The sequence below is a fragment of the Cupressus sempervirens genome, chromosome 8, assembly GCF_028749045.1.
Source record: "Cupressus sempervirens isolate cs-2001-9-10 chromosome 8, ASM2874904v1, whole genome shotgun sequence".
Taxonomy (NCBI): Eukaryota; Viridiplantae; Streptophyta; class Pinopsida; order Cupressales; family Cupressaceae; genus Cupressus; species Cupressus sempervirens.
Window position 1 is genome coordinate 163,394,878 of NC_143125.1, and position 13,031 is coordinate 163,407,908.

Consider the following 13,031-nt stretch of genomic DNA (forward strand, 5'->3'; position numbering starts at 1 on the left):
TCATTTATAGCATCAGCAGTGGCGGGTATCCATTCAATACAAAATAATAATGTCACAAAATAGCCTCAACAGCACGGAAACGGAAAGTAAAAATTTAAAACCCCCAAATAAACATAAAATTCATTTCAGAGTTCCATATATCTTTACATGAAGAAATAAATAGAGATATCACAGTAGATTTACAATAATATCATATATGAAATGAGTCGTAGATAAAACAGCCGAACCAATGTCATTTAATTAACGAAAAAAACAGAATTATTTTCGAATGAAATAAAATAAAACGGAAATGATCCGGTCGCGTACATATCCAAAAAAAAAAAATCACTGAAGCCATGGCTGGTGACTTACCTTAAGATTCTGCACGAAATGGTGTTGTGCTGTCAACGATTCCGATGAGGAAATATAGGCAGAGAGTGCAAGAACGAAACCCTACCAGAGCTTTTCTTTTTTCCTGAATGAGAAGAACCAAAACAAGTTTACCTTCAGCTATTACGTGAATCCACTCACAGTAAGCCAAGAGGAGATCTACAGATGTCGGCGATTTGCAGCTACCAGATTCATGAGATCGAGACAAAACAATTGCACCATTTTAAAAGAAAATCTTTGTTGCGAGACTAAAATTTATTTTCAGGCGGAATGTCAACTTCAGCAGCTACAAAGTATAGTCTATCCTCTAACTATCCTACAGCAATAAAAACCCAACACTCTCGAAAAATTCATGTTATTCAATGTTAAAATTTTCTTTTTGTTGTTTTTACGTTTGGTTCGTTGTAAGGTTCTCTGGTTTGTTAGGTCTCTCAATATAAACATCTCGCCTTGATTTCCAAAATAAATTCAGTTGAGAAGTACGTTGGAGGAAGATACAAGGAAGACGGGGTGTTTTATATCAATATAGAAAAATGCATAATGCAAAAGGGTCAAGTGGGATTGGAAACTAAGAAAATAATTTTAGGTTTTTCATAGTTTTGGTGGTATTATATGGTTGTGATGTATAGGTTCTAATATTTTACCAAAAGAGTCGATACAAATTTAGAGATTAAAAATTTTATTTAATTATATATTGTTTCAAAGACTAAATTATCTATTTCTTGTGAGGTTGTGTTGGGAAAGCTTAGGATGTTCTACTTGCTAAGTTATATAAGAATATTATAGAACATGGAGTTGGAACTCATAGTAGAAAAAGATGGCAAGGATCGCAGATTTTTTAATTAAAATATGTAGTAGATTATAGAAGATCCAAGATGCAAAAGGAAAAAGAAACTAAGTGTGGTTTTGTGTTTTTCTACTTGGAGCTTTGCATGCTTTTATGATTGTTGGCTATATTTGAGTCCCATAGATTGTTTGGCCTCATGGGCATCATTAAAAACTTTCAATCTATCATTCATTTAGGTAGGTTCAAGTACTTTAGAAGTGACTGCTCTAATTGGACAAGATTAAAAAAATTAAGACTAGCAATTGTACATTTTTGTGTGTGCAACGATGAGCCAATAGGAGTTAAGTGTGCTTGAGCTAGAGTAATATTGGGATGGGTGACTTCCTGGGAAGTCCTAATGCTTCCCCTCTGTGAGCATCACCTAGATCCAATGAGTGCTAAGCGTTCCATTTATTCTTATGAGAGATGGATTCATTTGAATCACTACTCATGAAACATAAGTCATGAGTTTGACTCAAAAACTACACAGTTAAATCCTAATAGCAATATCATAATTTGACTTGTTGTGGAAAAATATATTCTACTTATCAGGAGTTTACAATGTCAAAAGTAGATCATTAACAATGTATGGAAAGAAATTTGAAAATAATATAGTCCCTATATTGAGGTTTAAACATTGTGGGATATCTACTTCGGAAGGAAACACTTGGCTTCTAGGTTGAAGAAAAGTTATGTCATACCATTACCCACCTTTCTCTACCACATCAATCTCCTTAGAAGAAGGAATTACACGTATAAACACTTGTTAGTTGTATGTGGGTCTCATAGGTTGTTTCTCCTCCTGGGCATAATCAAAAACTTTCAATCATTCATTAATTTAGATAGGTTCAAGTCCTTTAAAAGTGACTACTCTAATTGACAAGATTAAAAGTTTTAAGATTAACCAAAAAATACAAGGTTGACTTCAAACATGACAATCATTTCATTTGTATATAAATTAATTTGTTATTTCAATATAGTTTATTATGAAAATTAGTATTTTCTTTTTAATAGTATTTTTAAATATATATATATTCATTATTTTTAATATGATTATTATTTATTTTTCTTTTGATTCGAAATTTGAAATTTTTTTTCTATATTTAAGTATAGAGTTTAAACACATTACAAAATTCGTAACTTGAGCTTAGATTATCATATCTATCTTTAAAAAAAAAAATGACACTTAATTTACACCAAGTATTAGCAAAATGACATAAGGTTTTCAAATATCAACATATATTGTTAGCACTTATGAATAAAAAGATAAATATTTTCAAATTTTAATTTATTTTCCCATCAAATTCCTCCCATTTTCAATTCCCTAATGGAGGGGAGGCCACTAAATTCTTAATTAGAACAAAATTCCTCTATGTTAGAGTTTCTCTCATTCTAAAGAAGATCCTTTATGTTTCTTCTTATCTTTTGTTTGTGGAACATGAGATTTATTTATATTTTGTATGACCATATATGCTCGTGCATCACCTCATGTTGGTTAATTTTCACTATCTTGTCTCCAAGTAGCTTTATGAATTTGGCGTTAGATATCTCCATTGTCTATATAACCTACAAGACAACATTATTAAAAAAAGCAAGTCTCTTATGTGACTTGGTAAGCAATCTCCCCACCCACTTAAATACCCCATCGTTTCTCACCTTCCAAGTGTGTTATAAGACCTCATTAGTGAGAAAGATAACCAGAATAAATTGTAACCCTTTTTCACATTTTAACATTACCAAATATGATTTCTAAGTATTTATTATCATATTAAATATTCCAAATCATAAAACCATTGTAGAACATATGTCAAATTTGTTTGGCAAATAAATGGTCAATGCAAATATATCTAATAGATTTTGTTTTCCTACATATAGGACATAGATTAATATCAAAAATATGTTTTTTATAAGGCAACTTCTACAAAATCGACAATTATGTGAAACAAGCCTTCTTAGACTCCAAAATGTTACCCTATAAATACCTAAAATGCTTTCGTAAAATTATTATTTTAATACTTTGATTCCAACAAAGATTGATATGCTTAGTAATAGAGAATTTCTTAGCAGAAGTCATGAATATCTTTGGCTTTATTTTTCATAGCAATATTAAACTATCACTCCATTTCAATTTTGAGAAATACTCATCTCCTCCAACACAGGAGAATGATGTGCTTAATATTTGGTATGCTTGACAAGAGATTGTACAAATTATCTGATTAGACTAGGGGATTTGAAAATTCATACTCATATTAGTTCAATCTAGAAGTGGACCATTAATGAAGAATGGTTTCACAACACACAACCCATTTTGAGCACTTGCAAAATGAGTATTCTCCATTTTTCACTTCTTGGGTGCCTAGTCCCTCTTGGTTTTGTTACCTATGCTTTCCTGGTGTGTCGGATTATAAGCACCTCCAAGTGTTCTCGATAAGTTGGGTCAAGCTTATGGTTACCCTTCCAATTCTTTCTAAGTTCCTCTTGTTCTAGGTTCTTGTTTTTTAGTCCACCTTTTTCCCTTTGTTTGTTTTTGAGGTCTTTATTTCCTTTAGACTCTCGAAAGTATCAGAGTTTCAGAACTCTATCAACTTCAAGAAGTCTGAGTTTCTTCAAGAATTTTTGAATATTGTAGATGTCAGACATATGCATCCCCAATATGTCTAAATTTTTGAAGTCATATTTTTCCCCTTTTTCCTTTGCTCAATTTACCAATTTTGAACATTCAAAGTTTTTGAAATTTATAGTCTCTGAGATTTTTTGTTCCCCATATCTAGTCAGTCAATCAAGGCAGTACATAACTTTGGAGTTTCAAAGTTTTTGGACTCCAACAACTCCAAAATCCCTAATATCTCTACATTCCTTACATTAAAAAAATGACTAAGTCCACAAATTTATCATGAGTACTTTTTGTGTCATCAACATTTCTTGCCTAATTGGCATCAATATAGGTGTATAACGTAAAATCATTTGATCTATCATACCACAAACCAAATTCCAAATTTCCCTTCAAATATCTGATATTATTTTTACTACTACTAAATGTGATTCCTTATGATCTACTTGATACCTCGCCAGAATACCAAGTGCACTAGCTATGCCAGGCCTATTATGATTCAAATATTATAAACCACAAATTATAGATCTATATCCTGTATGAATAATACTAGGAGAATCATCACTATTAGTCAGCTTACATTGCATACCCATAAGTTTTCTAACTGGTTTACAATTTTTCATACCAAATCTTACTAAAAATTCCTTAAGATGCTTAGTTTGAGATATAAAGATACAATTTTAGTTTGACTTATTTGTAATCCCAAAAAGTATTTCATCACACCTATCGTAGACATCTCAAATTCACCTTTCATTTCATCAGAAAAATTATTACTTAATTTGAATCATTTCAAAAGAGAAATGATCTTCCCTATGGACTTCCCTGTTCACCAATTTTTAAGAAGTAAAATTCCACTCACAATTAGGGGGTGAATCAGTTGTGAATAAATATAATTACATAAAAATTTCAAAATATAATCACCAACAATTAAAATAATGATGCATAATAGTAAGAATCATACACTATATAACACAATAATTTGTTTACTAGGGAAATCCTTGATCATAGGGAAAACATCGGTGAGGATGATACCCACATGATAATGTACTAATATATAAGTTCCTTGTCAAAGAATATGACCCTATTAGGATTCAAATATAGTTCATTTAGTACAAAAATCCTTATTAAAGGATGAATCCCTGTTAGGAGACCTTAAACCCTTGTTAGAAGGTTCCAACCTTGTTAAAGGTTGAGAAGAACAAGTAGACACACAATCTAAGTGTTCTGACAAAAGTGAAAGATAATATTTTCTGGATAACATACCCGATGAATATGAATTGACTAATTTGCAACTTACTTGCCAAAATAGTTCCTTTGAAGTCAACTCTGTCATCCAACATCATTATTTCTCTGTTGATAATCCTGCATCAAGACTCACATCATATGCATACCATACATCACATGCATATATTCCATATATCCCAATCAAGGAAAATAACTTTCATTTATACCCTTTACAAATCATCAATTAAGTCAACATATTAGAGCTTCCCAAATGTACAATTAATTATATAGGACCATGATAAGGCATACATTCCTTCATAAGCATCAATGCAATATTACATTAAGTTTCTCACATGTTACAATGAGAATATTACATTTGCTAAAGATAAATCACACGCTAGAATAACACAATCAGGTTCAAGTAAAATATACCACATTACACACTAGTGACCTTTCCAAAATAATCCAAATGCCTTACACTTCTAAACATACATGCACGAACAAATCTTATACCACCTTCTATACCCACCAAAGTTAATTCATGTTTACTAATAAGGTATCGTAAAAGTACCTGCAACTGTCTCATTTATTATTTATTGCACACTAGGTTGCTACTAGTCTTCACTAAAAAATTGTAACTTAATCAAATCATCACATAGAGCATAGCGGACATAGACATGATGCAAACACTCATTCTACTACACACATGTTACCTCACATGTCTAATTATGTGAACCACTATCCTCTTTGATCTAATAAATAACCTACCATATATATAATATGAGTCTATTATGAACATAAGAACATATGTCAATATCAATGACAAAACTTGTCATAAATACAACATCTCTATGACTGACCCAAGTGCCAAAAATATCCTTGATTCCTAAGAATGTCCCCCTTTGGCATTGACGATAACATATGGTGAAAAACATCAATCTAAAAGTAACAACATAATAATAAAAAATTAATATCCTCAACATATGCAGTCTTCAAAATTTAAACTTCATGTGAATATACCTTCCCTAATTATCTCTAATACTTTCTTGCATATACCTTCCTTGAAAAAAGGTTTTTTATTGATCTTCCCCCTCTTTAAAATCAATGGAAAAGGTGTCAATATTTCAAATATCAAGATTCTCTTACAATTTTTGAGGTTCTCTCCCCTTTTAATGATGATCTCATCAAAGTACCTTTATTGAATCAATCCAATCTACAACCAAAAAATGCCAAGTTCTAAATAATTTTGTTATGTCAAATATCATTATATAAGAGCTCTAATATTAACTCTACACCATGTGACCACTCCCCTTAAGGAGCAATAACAAGCATCACATCCAAATGAATAAATGTGCTCTTAATACATTAGATTGATGCGTATCTACATCAATTACTATTCACAAGGTAATTCCATTACCCCAAGCAGACCTCTAAGGTACTCAAAGATGTCCTTAGCCAAAGGTTTAGTGAATATATCTACTACATGCTCTTTCGTGCTCACATATTCCTTTATAATTTCCTTCTTCGTGACTTTGTCTCTCAAAAAATGGTACTTAATAGTAATATGTTTAGTCTTTAAATGTAAAATTGGATTCTTGGGCATGTTGATTGTACTTGTATTATATAATGCATGATGATATGTTCAAAGAATGTTATACCAATGTTCTTTAGAATCTATTTCATCCACATTAACTAATTATAATTATTATTTATTGCTATATATTTTGCTTCTATTGTAGATTAAGATATGCAATCTTTTTTTTTGCTCAACCATGAAACCAACCTTCCTCCAAAAAATAAATGCTCCTCCACTAGTACTTTTCGTGTAATCAATATTTTTTACCCAATTAGCATTAGTATAGGCATATAATGTAATTTGATTTATCATGCCACGAACCAAATTCCAAAGTTCCGTTCAAATATCTAAATATTATTTATACTACTACTAAATGTGATTCCTTGGGATTTATTTGATACCTCATCATAATACTAACTTTACTAGCTATGTTAGGCTTGATATGAGTCAAATATTGTAAACCATTAATCATAGATCTATATCTTGTATGATATGTATCAGGGGAACCATCATTATTAGTCAACTTACTATAATAGTTATTAGAATACAAGAGAGGGGAGGGGAAGGGGAGGGGAATTAGTTATCCTCAAGTCCAAATGTACCAATTCAACTTTTAACAACTTCAAACAACTTAATCAAACTCATAAATCCACTCGACCAATATAGCCATGTTGATCAATTGTATATTGCCTTTGATGTTACACAAAATGTCATATCTTTACTAGTTAGTGTATGTCAATCTCACTCGGGCGATGAAGATAGTTTCCTGTGTTTGTTAAGAATTCCAATGTTTGTCAAGATTAGAAGACAACGTGTACTGAGCTCACTCGGGTAACAAAGGAAAGTTGGATGGAACCAATGTTAACCAAGCTCACTCAGTTACCAAAGGAAGTTTGCAAAGATGCAGTATTAATCGAGTTCAATTGGTTAACACAGGAAAATATTTTTGGTGTTAGTGTGTACCAAGCAGGGTCAACTAACAAAGGATTTTCTTGTTTTGGCATATTGAGTTTAATAGATTTGTTTGTTAGTTCTAGCCAATTGAGGAGATGAATATTAATTATTCTAAGTTGTATTCAAGTTGACTTGACAATGTTAATGATATAATTATAAGATCAAGTTGAGGATTGAATGTGTGAGAGTATGTGAAGAAAAGAAGATGCTTAAAGGAAGCGAATTCGAAGAATAAGAAAAATATCCTTGTTGGGCAGCAAAGATTAATCTGATCAAGAAGGATCAAGTATTTGAGCCAGAATTGAGATCTAAAATCAACAATATAGTTGCATCAGCAATCAGGTCATATCATTGTTACTCTCTAACCATTGTAGTTGTGTATCAAATCTCTTAATCAAGTTGGCTTAAAAACTACTTGTCAAATCCTCTAACAAGGTGACATTTCTAGATTGAAGTGTCTAAAGACCTCTAACAAGGGCATTCCCAACAGGGTGATTAAATCCTCTAACAGGGTCACACCTAACAGTGTATTTTGTAACCTTTAACAGGGTTGGCTCCTAACATGGCTCACTTCAAAAGAGTGAAAATCAGTAACTAGTTGCAATTGGTGGTTTTTCCCAAATTGGGTTTCTACGTTAAATCTTGGTGTCTCTTGTGTTCATGCTATTTCTTTTATGTGTATGCAACTAAGTTAATTAAGGTTAATCAAAGTTAATATCTTAAGATATGCATGTTCAATATTTGTTGAGTTACAACATATTGTTAGTGTTAACCGAGTGCCTATGTGTTAACTGAGTAACAACAGTTTCAATAGATTTTATGTTTTGTATTGACATTTAAGGGATCTAGGATTCATTTTTGTGGTCATTGATTCACCCCTCCCCTCTCAATGACTCCTCTTATATTTCCAACAATCATCAGCAACCCAACTTATCATATCATCACTTAGCTCTCTATTTAGTATATGTGGAATAACATAATCATATAACAGTAAACAATATGAAACATGAAAATAATATTCACACAAGTATGAAACCAAGAATTAACATGGAATCCCAATTTTGGAAAAACCACCAAGTAACTTGCTACTACTTTTTCACTCTTCTAAATGGGATCGATCAAGAGCTAACCCTGTTAAAGGTTACAAAACACATTGTTAGGTTTAAGCCTATTAAAGGATTTAATCTCCTTGTTAGAGGTCTTCAAAACATCCTAGTAGAATGTCACCTTGATTAAAGGATTTACAATACGACTATTAAGTCAACCTTGATTAAAGGTTTTTAATTGCCATAATGGTTAGAAAGTAATAGCTGGTTTGAAATGATAAAATACAACTCACTTTTCAAACTTAGATCTCCATTCGACTCATTATTGGTTCATTGATTGGACTTCATCATATTCTCCATCATTGATCTACTTGGCAACATTTCAAGAAATCTCTCTTTCACCAACTTCTCACTTTTCCTCTACAAATTTGTTCTTCACAAGTCCTTCACAAATTCTCTAGCCAACAACTAGAAATAATCTCTTATGCCTCCTTAAATAGATGAGTTTAATCTTTTACCACTTAAACATAACCGAAGATCTTAGAGTTTGATCAAATTATTTGAATCTGTTCATCATTTTGTCCTTCTACTTATTTCTTAAAACTTATGGAAACTTCTCATTAAATCCTCAACTTGGATCTCTTAACAAACTTGATTAATGCATTAAATATGCTAGTTCATCAATCTTTATCTTTTACGCATTTTGACCATTTCATAAATTCAATTATGTTAGTTTTAAATCTTGATTCTTCCACAAATAGTTCAAATGTTGACACTTGGTCACCACTATGTTCCTTAGCTCAGTCAACACTAGGTAGCTCAATCAATACTAATCTGTCTTGCTCAACTTACATTTGTTTGCTCGACCATCACTATGCTTGATCGTTACTTTAGTTTACCTTTCACATTGCTCAACCATTACCATGACTTGGCTAATACTGTTTTGCTCAGCTATTTCTCAAGTTCCTCAATCTTCTACTTCAACTTCTTTACTAACCTAGTAACCTATTACTTGGTTAAGCTTAGTGTTTTACTCAACTTCTTGACTTTTATCAAACATCTCTTCCATCCTTCAACTCATCTTTCTTCTTCACTTAATACAATGATCAAACAACGTATTATCTTGTCAAAAACTAACTAATCAAGTGTCCCTTGTTGTTCCATCATACTTACTCCTCTTTACTCAACAACTCTACTACTTCATCTTGTTATCTCTCTTTTCAAACCCTCTTCATCAATCAAACAATATGGCACTCTACACTATTAACAAATGTCTTACCTATAAGGTTTGACATCATTGACAACATAACAATTGTTCTAATTGTAGTTTCCAACAATCTCCCTCTTTGGCATTCATGGCAACACCTTTAGTTACCATGCAATGGAAAAAGTGTTCTCTTGATTTTCATTGTCAACTCCCTATGTTCTCCGTGTCAAATCTTCATTAATATCCTTAGTTTCATTTTGATTCACATCGATGCAATCTATGATATGCTCCCTCTTTGCTTCTTTACACTTTTCCCTTTATAGTATCAATTGTGATTCTTCATTGTAATAGCCATTGTATAGACTCCCTCTTCAACATATCTATCATGATGATAACTTAAGATACTTCTCCCTTACATATCTTTGAATATTGGATGGTAACTTGACATTCATTTTCTCCCTATTTGACAACAATGACAAAGAACCAATACATGATGTCTTTGTCCTCTAGATTGAGTGGTCTTTGAATTACTTCTCCCTCTTTCATATTTTCCCTTGATTGTATCACCATGTGCCTACTTGTGGTTTTGTCAACTCATACAACTGACCTTCTTTTCATAGCTTTAGGTAGCTCCTGAGGCGTGACCTCCACATCAATCTATAAGATATTTTGATCATAACAATTGATGCAATGTTGCATCTTTTCTTAGTTTGTTATAGATAGGGGAATGACACCTATCTTACCTCTTAGATACAAAAATGAACCCTTAGGTAGTGCCCTAGTGAATATATCAACTATTTGTACCTTTGTGTTCACATACTCTATTCTTACTTCTTTGTCTTGCACTAATTCCCTCAAGTAACGATACTTAATTAAAATATGTTTGGTCTTTGTGTGCATCAAATAATTCTTGGATATGTTTATAACACTTCTGCTATCATAATATATCACCACAGGTTCAGTAATCTCTTCCTTTATTCCTTCCAACAAGTTGTTGATCCATGCAATGTTTGAGCAATTAACTACTGCTGCAACATATTAAATTTCTGTTGTGGACTGAGAAATACATTTTTTCTTCTTACTTGTCCATGATACCAATTTCTTTCCTAGGAAGAAATCTCCTCCACTTGTACTCTTTCAATCATCAATGTTTCCACCCCAATCAATATCTATGTAGACTTTTGCTCAAACTTGTCATTCTTCTTATACCATAAACCATAGTCTTCAATTCCTTTCAGATATCTCAACATCCTTTCACAACCATCATTTGATTCTCCTTAGGATTAGTAGAAATCATGTAACAATATCAACAACTAATGCAATGCTAGGTCTTCTAGGAATAACATATTGCAATTTGTCAATCATTGATCTATACATTGTCTGATTTATTTTAGCATAATCATCATTCTTTGAAAGTTTATGTCCAGTAGCCATAGGTCTTCCAACTATTCTTGAATCTTCCATTCCAAAGGTTTTCAGTATCTCTTTAACATATTTTAATTGTGTAATGTATATACCTCCTTTCATTTGATAGACTTGCAAACCAACAAATCATTTCATCTCTCTAAACATTGACATCTCAAATTATTTCTTTATCTCATTAGAAAATGATTTTCACATTAGATCATGTCCTCCAAATATGATATCATCAACAAATATTTCAGTTAACAATATCCTATTTTTGGATTCAATTTTCAAGTACATGTTGTTATTATCGTCAATTCTTACAAAATCAATTTTCACCAAATATGTATATAACCTTCCATACCATGTTCTAGGGGTTTGTTTCAAGCCATACACTACTTTGTGTAACTCACATACCATGCTCTTCTTGCTAGGTTCAAAAAATCCTTTAGGTTGTTCAATGTATACTTCTTCTTACAAGATTCCATTCAAAAATGCAGATTTAAAATCCATTTGATATACCTTAAAAAAATTCTAAGCATCATATGAAAGTAATGTTCTTACTCCTTCCAACCTTGCAACTCAGGAAAATGTCTCTCCGTAATCAATTCCTTCCTCTTTTGCATATCCCTTGCAAACCATTCTTGCTTTGTTCCTTGTGACTTCACTTTTCTCATTCAGCTTGTTTCTGAATACCCACTTGGTTCCAACCACATTCTTATCCTTTAGACTTGGTACCAATGTCCATGCTTTGTTCTTCTTTATTTGATCAATCTCCTCATTCATTTCTCTAATCCAGTCTTCATTCTCCAATGCACCTTTGATTGTTCTTGGCTCAAACTCACATAGTAGGCATGTATAATTCTTCAACTTGTTTCTTATCATGACTCCTAAATCTTTGTCTCCAATTATTTCATCAGGTGTGTGGTGTCTTCTCACATATTTTGTTGAACAAGTTCAAATCTTCTTTCTCCTTGAGGCAATTCACTTGGTCCAGTTTGCTCATTTTCTCCAGGTATCTCCTTTTTTTAACTTAGGTTCCTCTATTTGGTGTTCGATCTCCTTTCTCTATGACTCGACTCATATAGCTTAATGCTTGGTAGCTTGTTGGGGCTCGGTAGAGCTTCTCTCTTGTGACTTAGCATAACCTATTTGCTGATGCTTAGTAGTCTCTTTCTATTATTTAGGTAAGGCAGTTGGTTCTCCTTCATAGATGTATACAAATTTTTGTAATCTTTAGGTTTTTTCTTGAATTCTTCTTCATTCTTTTCTACAAATTCATCAACTCTAATATTTGCACTTTCCACAATTTTGTTAGTGTTAGTATTCAAATACTTGTATGCCTTTCTTTTAGTGGAATATGCTAAGAATATACCTTTATCACTCTTCTGACATCAAGTTTTTCATTCCTTGCATCTTTCAATATATAACACTTACTTCCAAAAACTTTGAAATATTTGACATTAGATGCATAGCCATACCATAGTTCAAAAGGGGTTGTGTTTGTACTTTTAATGGCTTGAATGTGGTTAAATGTATAAACAATAGTAATTGTAGCTTCTCTCCAATACTTTTGTGAAGCATTCTTTTCTATCATCAGTGTTCTAACACGATCCACGATTGATTTGTTTCTTCTTTTAGGTATCCGATTTTGTGGTGGTGTCCTTGGTGCTGACATTTGTCTTTTGATTCCTTTGTCATTGCATAATCTATTGAACTCCTCTGACATAAATTTACCTCCTCTATCTAATCAGAAGCATTTTTGACTTTTACCTATTTCCTTTTTAACTCTAGCCAAATACCACTTAAACATT

At 32.1% G+C, this 13,031-nt stretch overlaps 1 protein-coding gene across 4 annotated transcripts in view; it reads right to left on the reverse strand.

Moving 5' to 3' along the window:
* The window catches only part of LOC149542068 (vesicle transport protein GOT1-like), a 38,431-nt gene extending 37,458 nt beyond the window's left edge, over nucleotides 1–973 (reverse strand). For 3 of the 4 annotated variants that reach the window (XR_016355424.1, XM_089797115.1, XM_089797116.1), the window contains exon 1: nucleotides 352–973. The gene's annotated coding sequence lies outside the window, so the exon portion shown is untranslated. The remainder of the gene's footprint in view (nucleotides 1–351) is intronic. The other variant, XM_089797119.1, reaches the window with a different exon arrangement.
* Nucleotides 974–13,031: the final 12,058 nt, after the last annotated feature.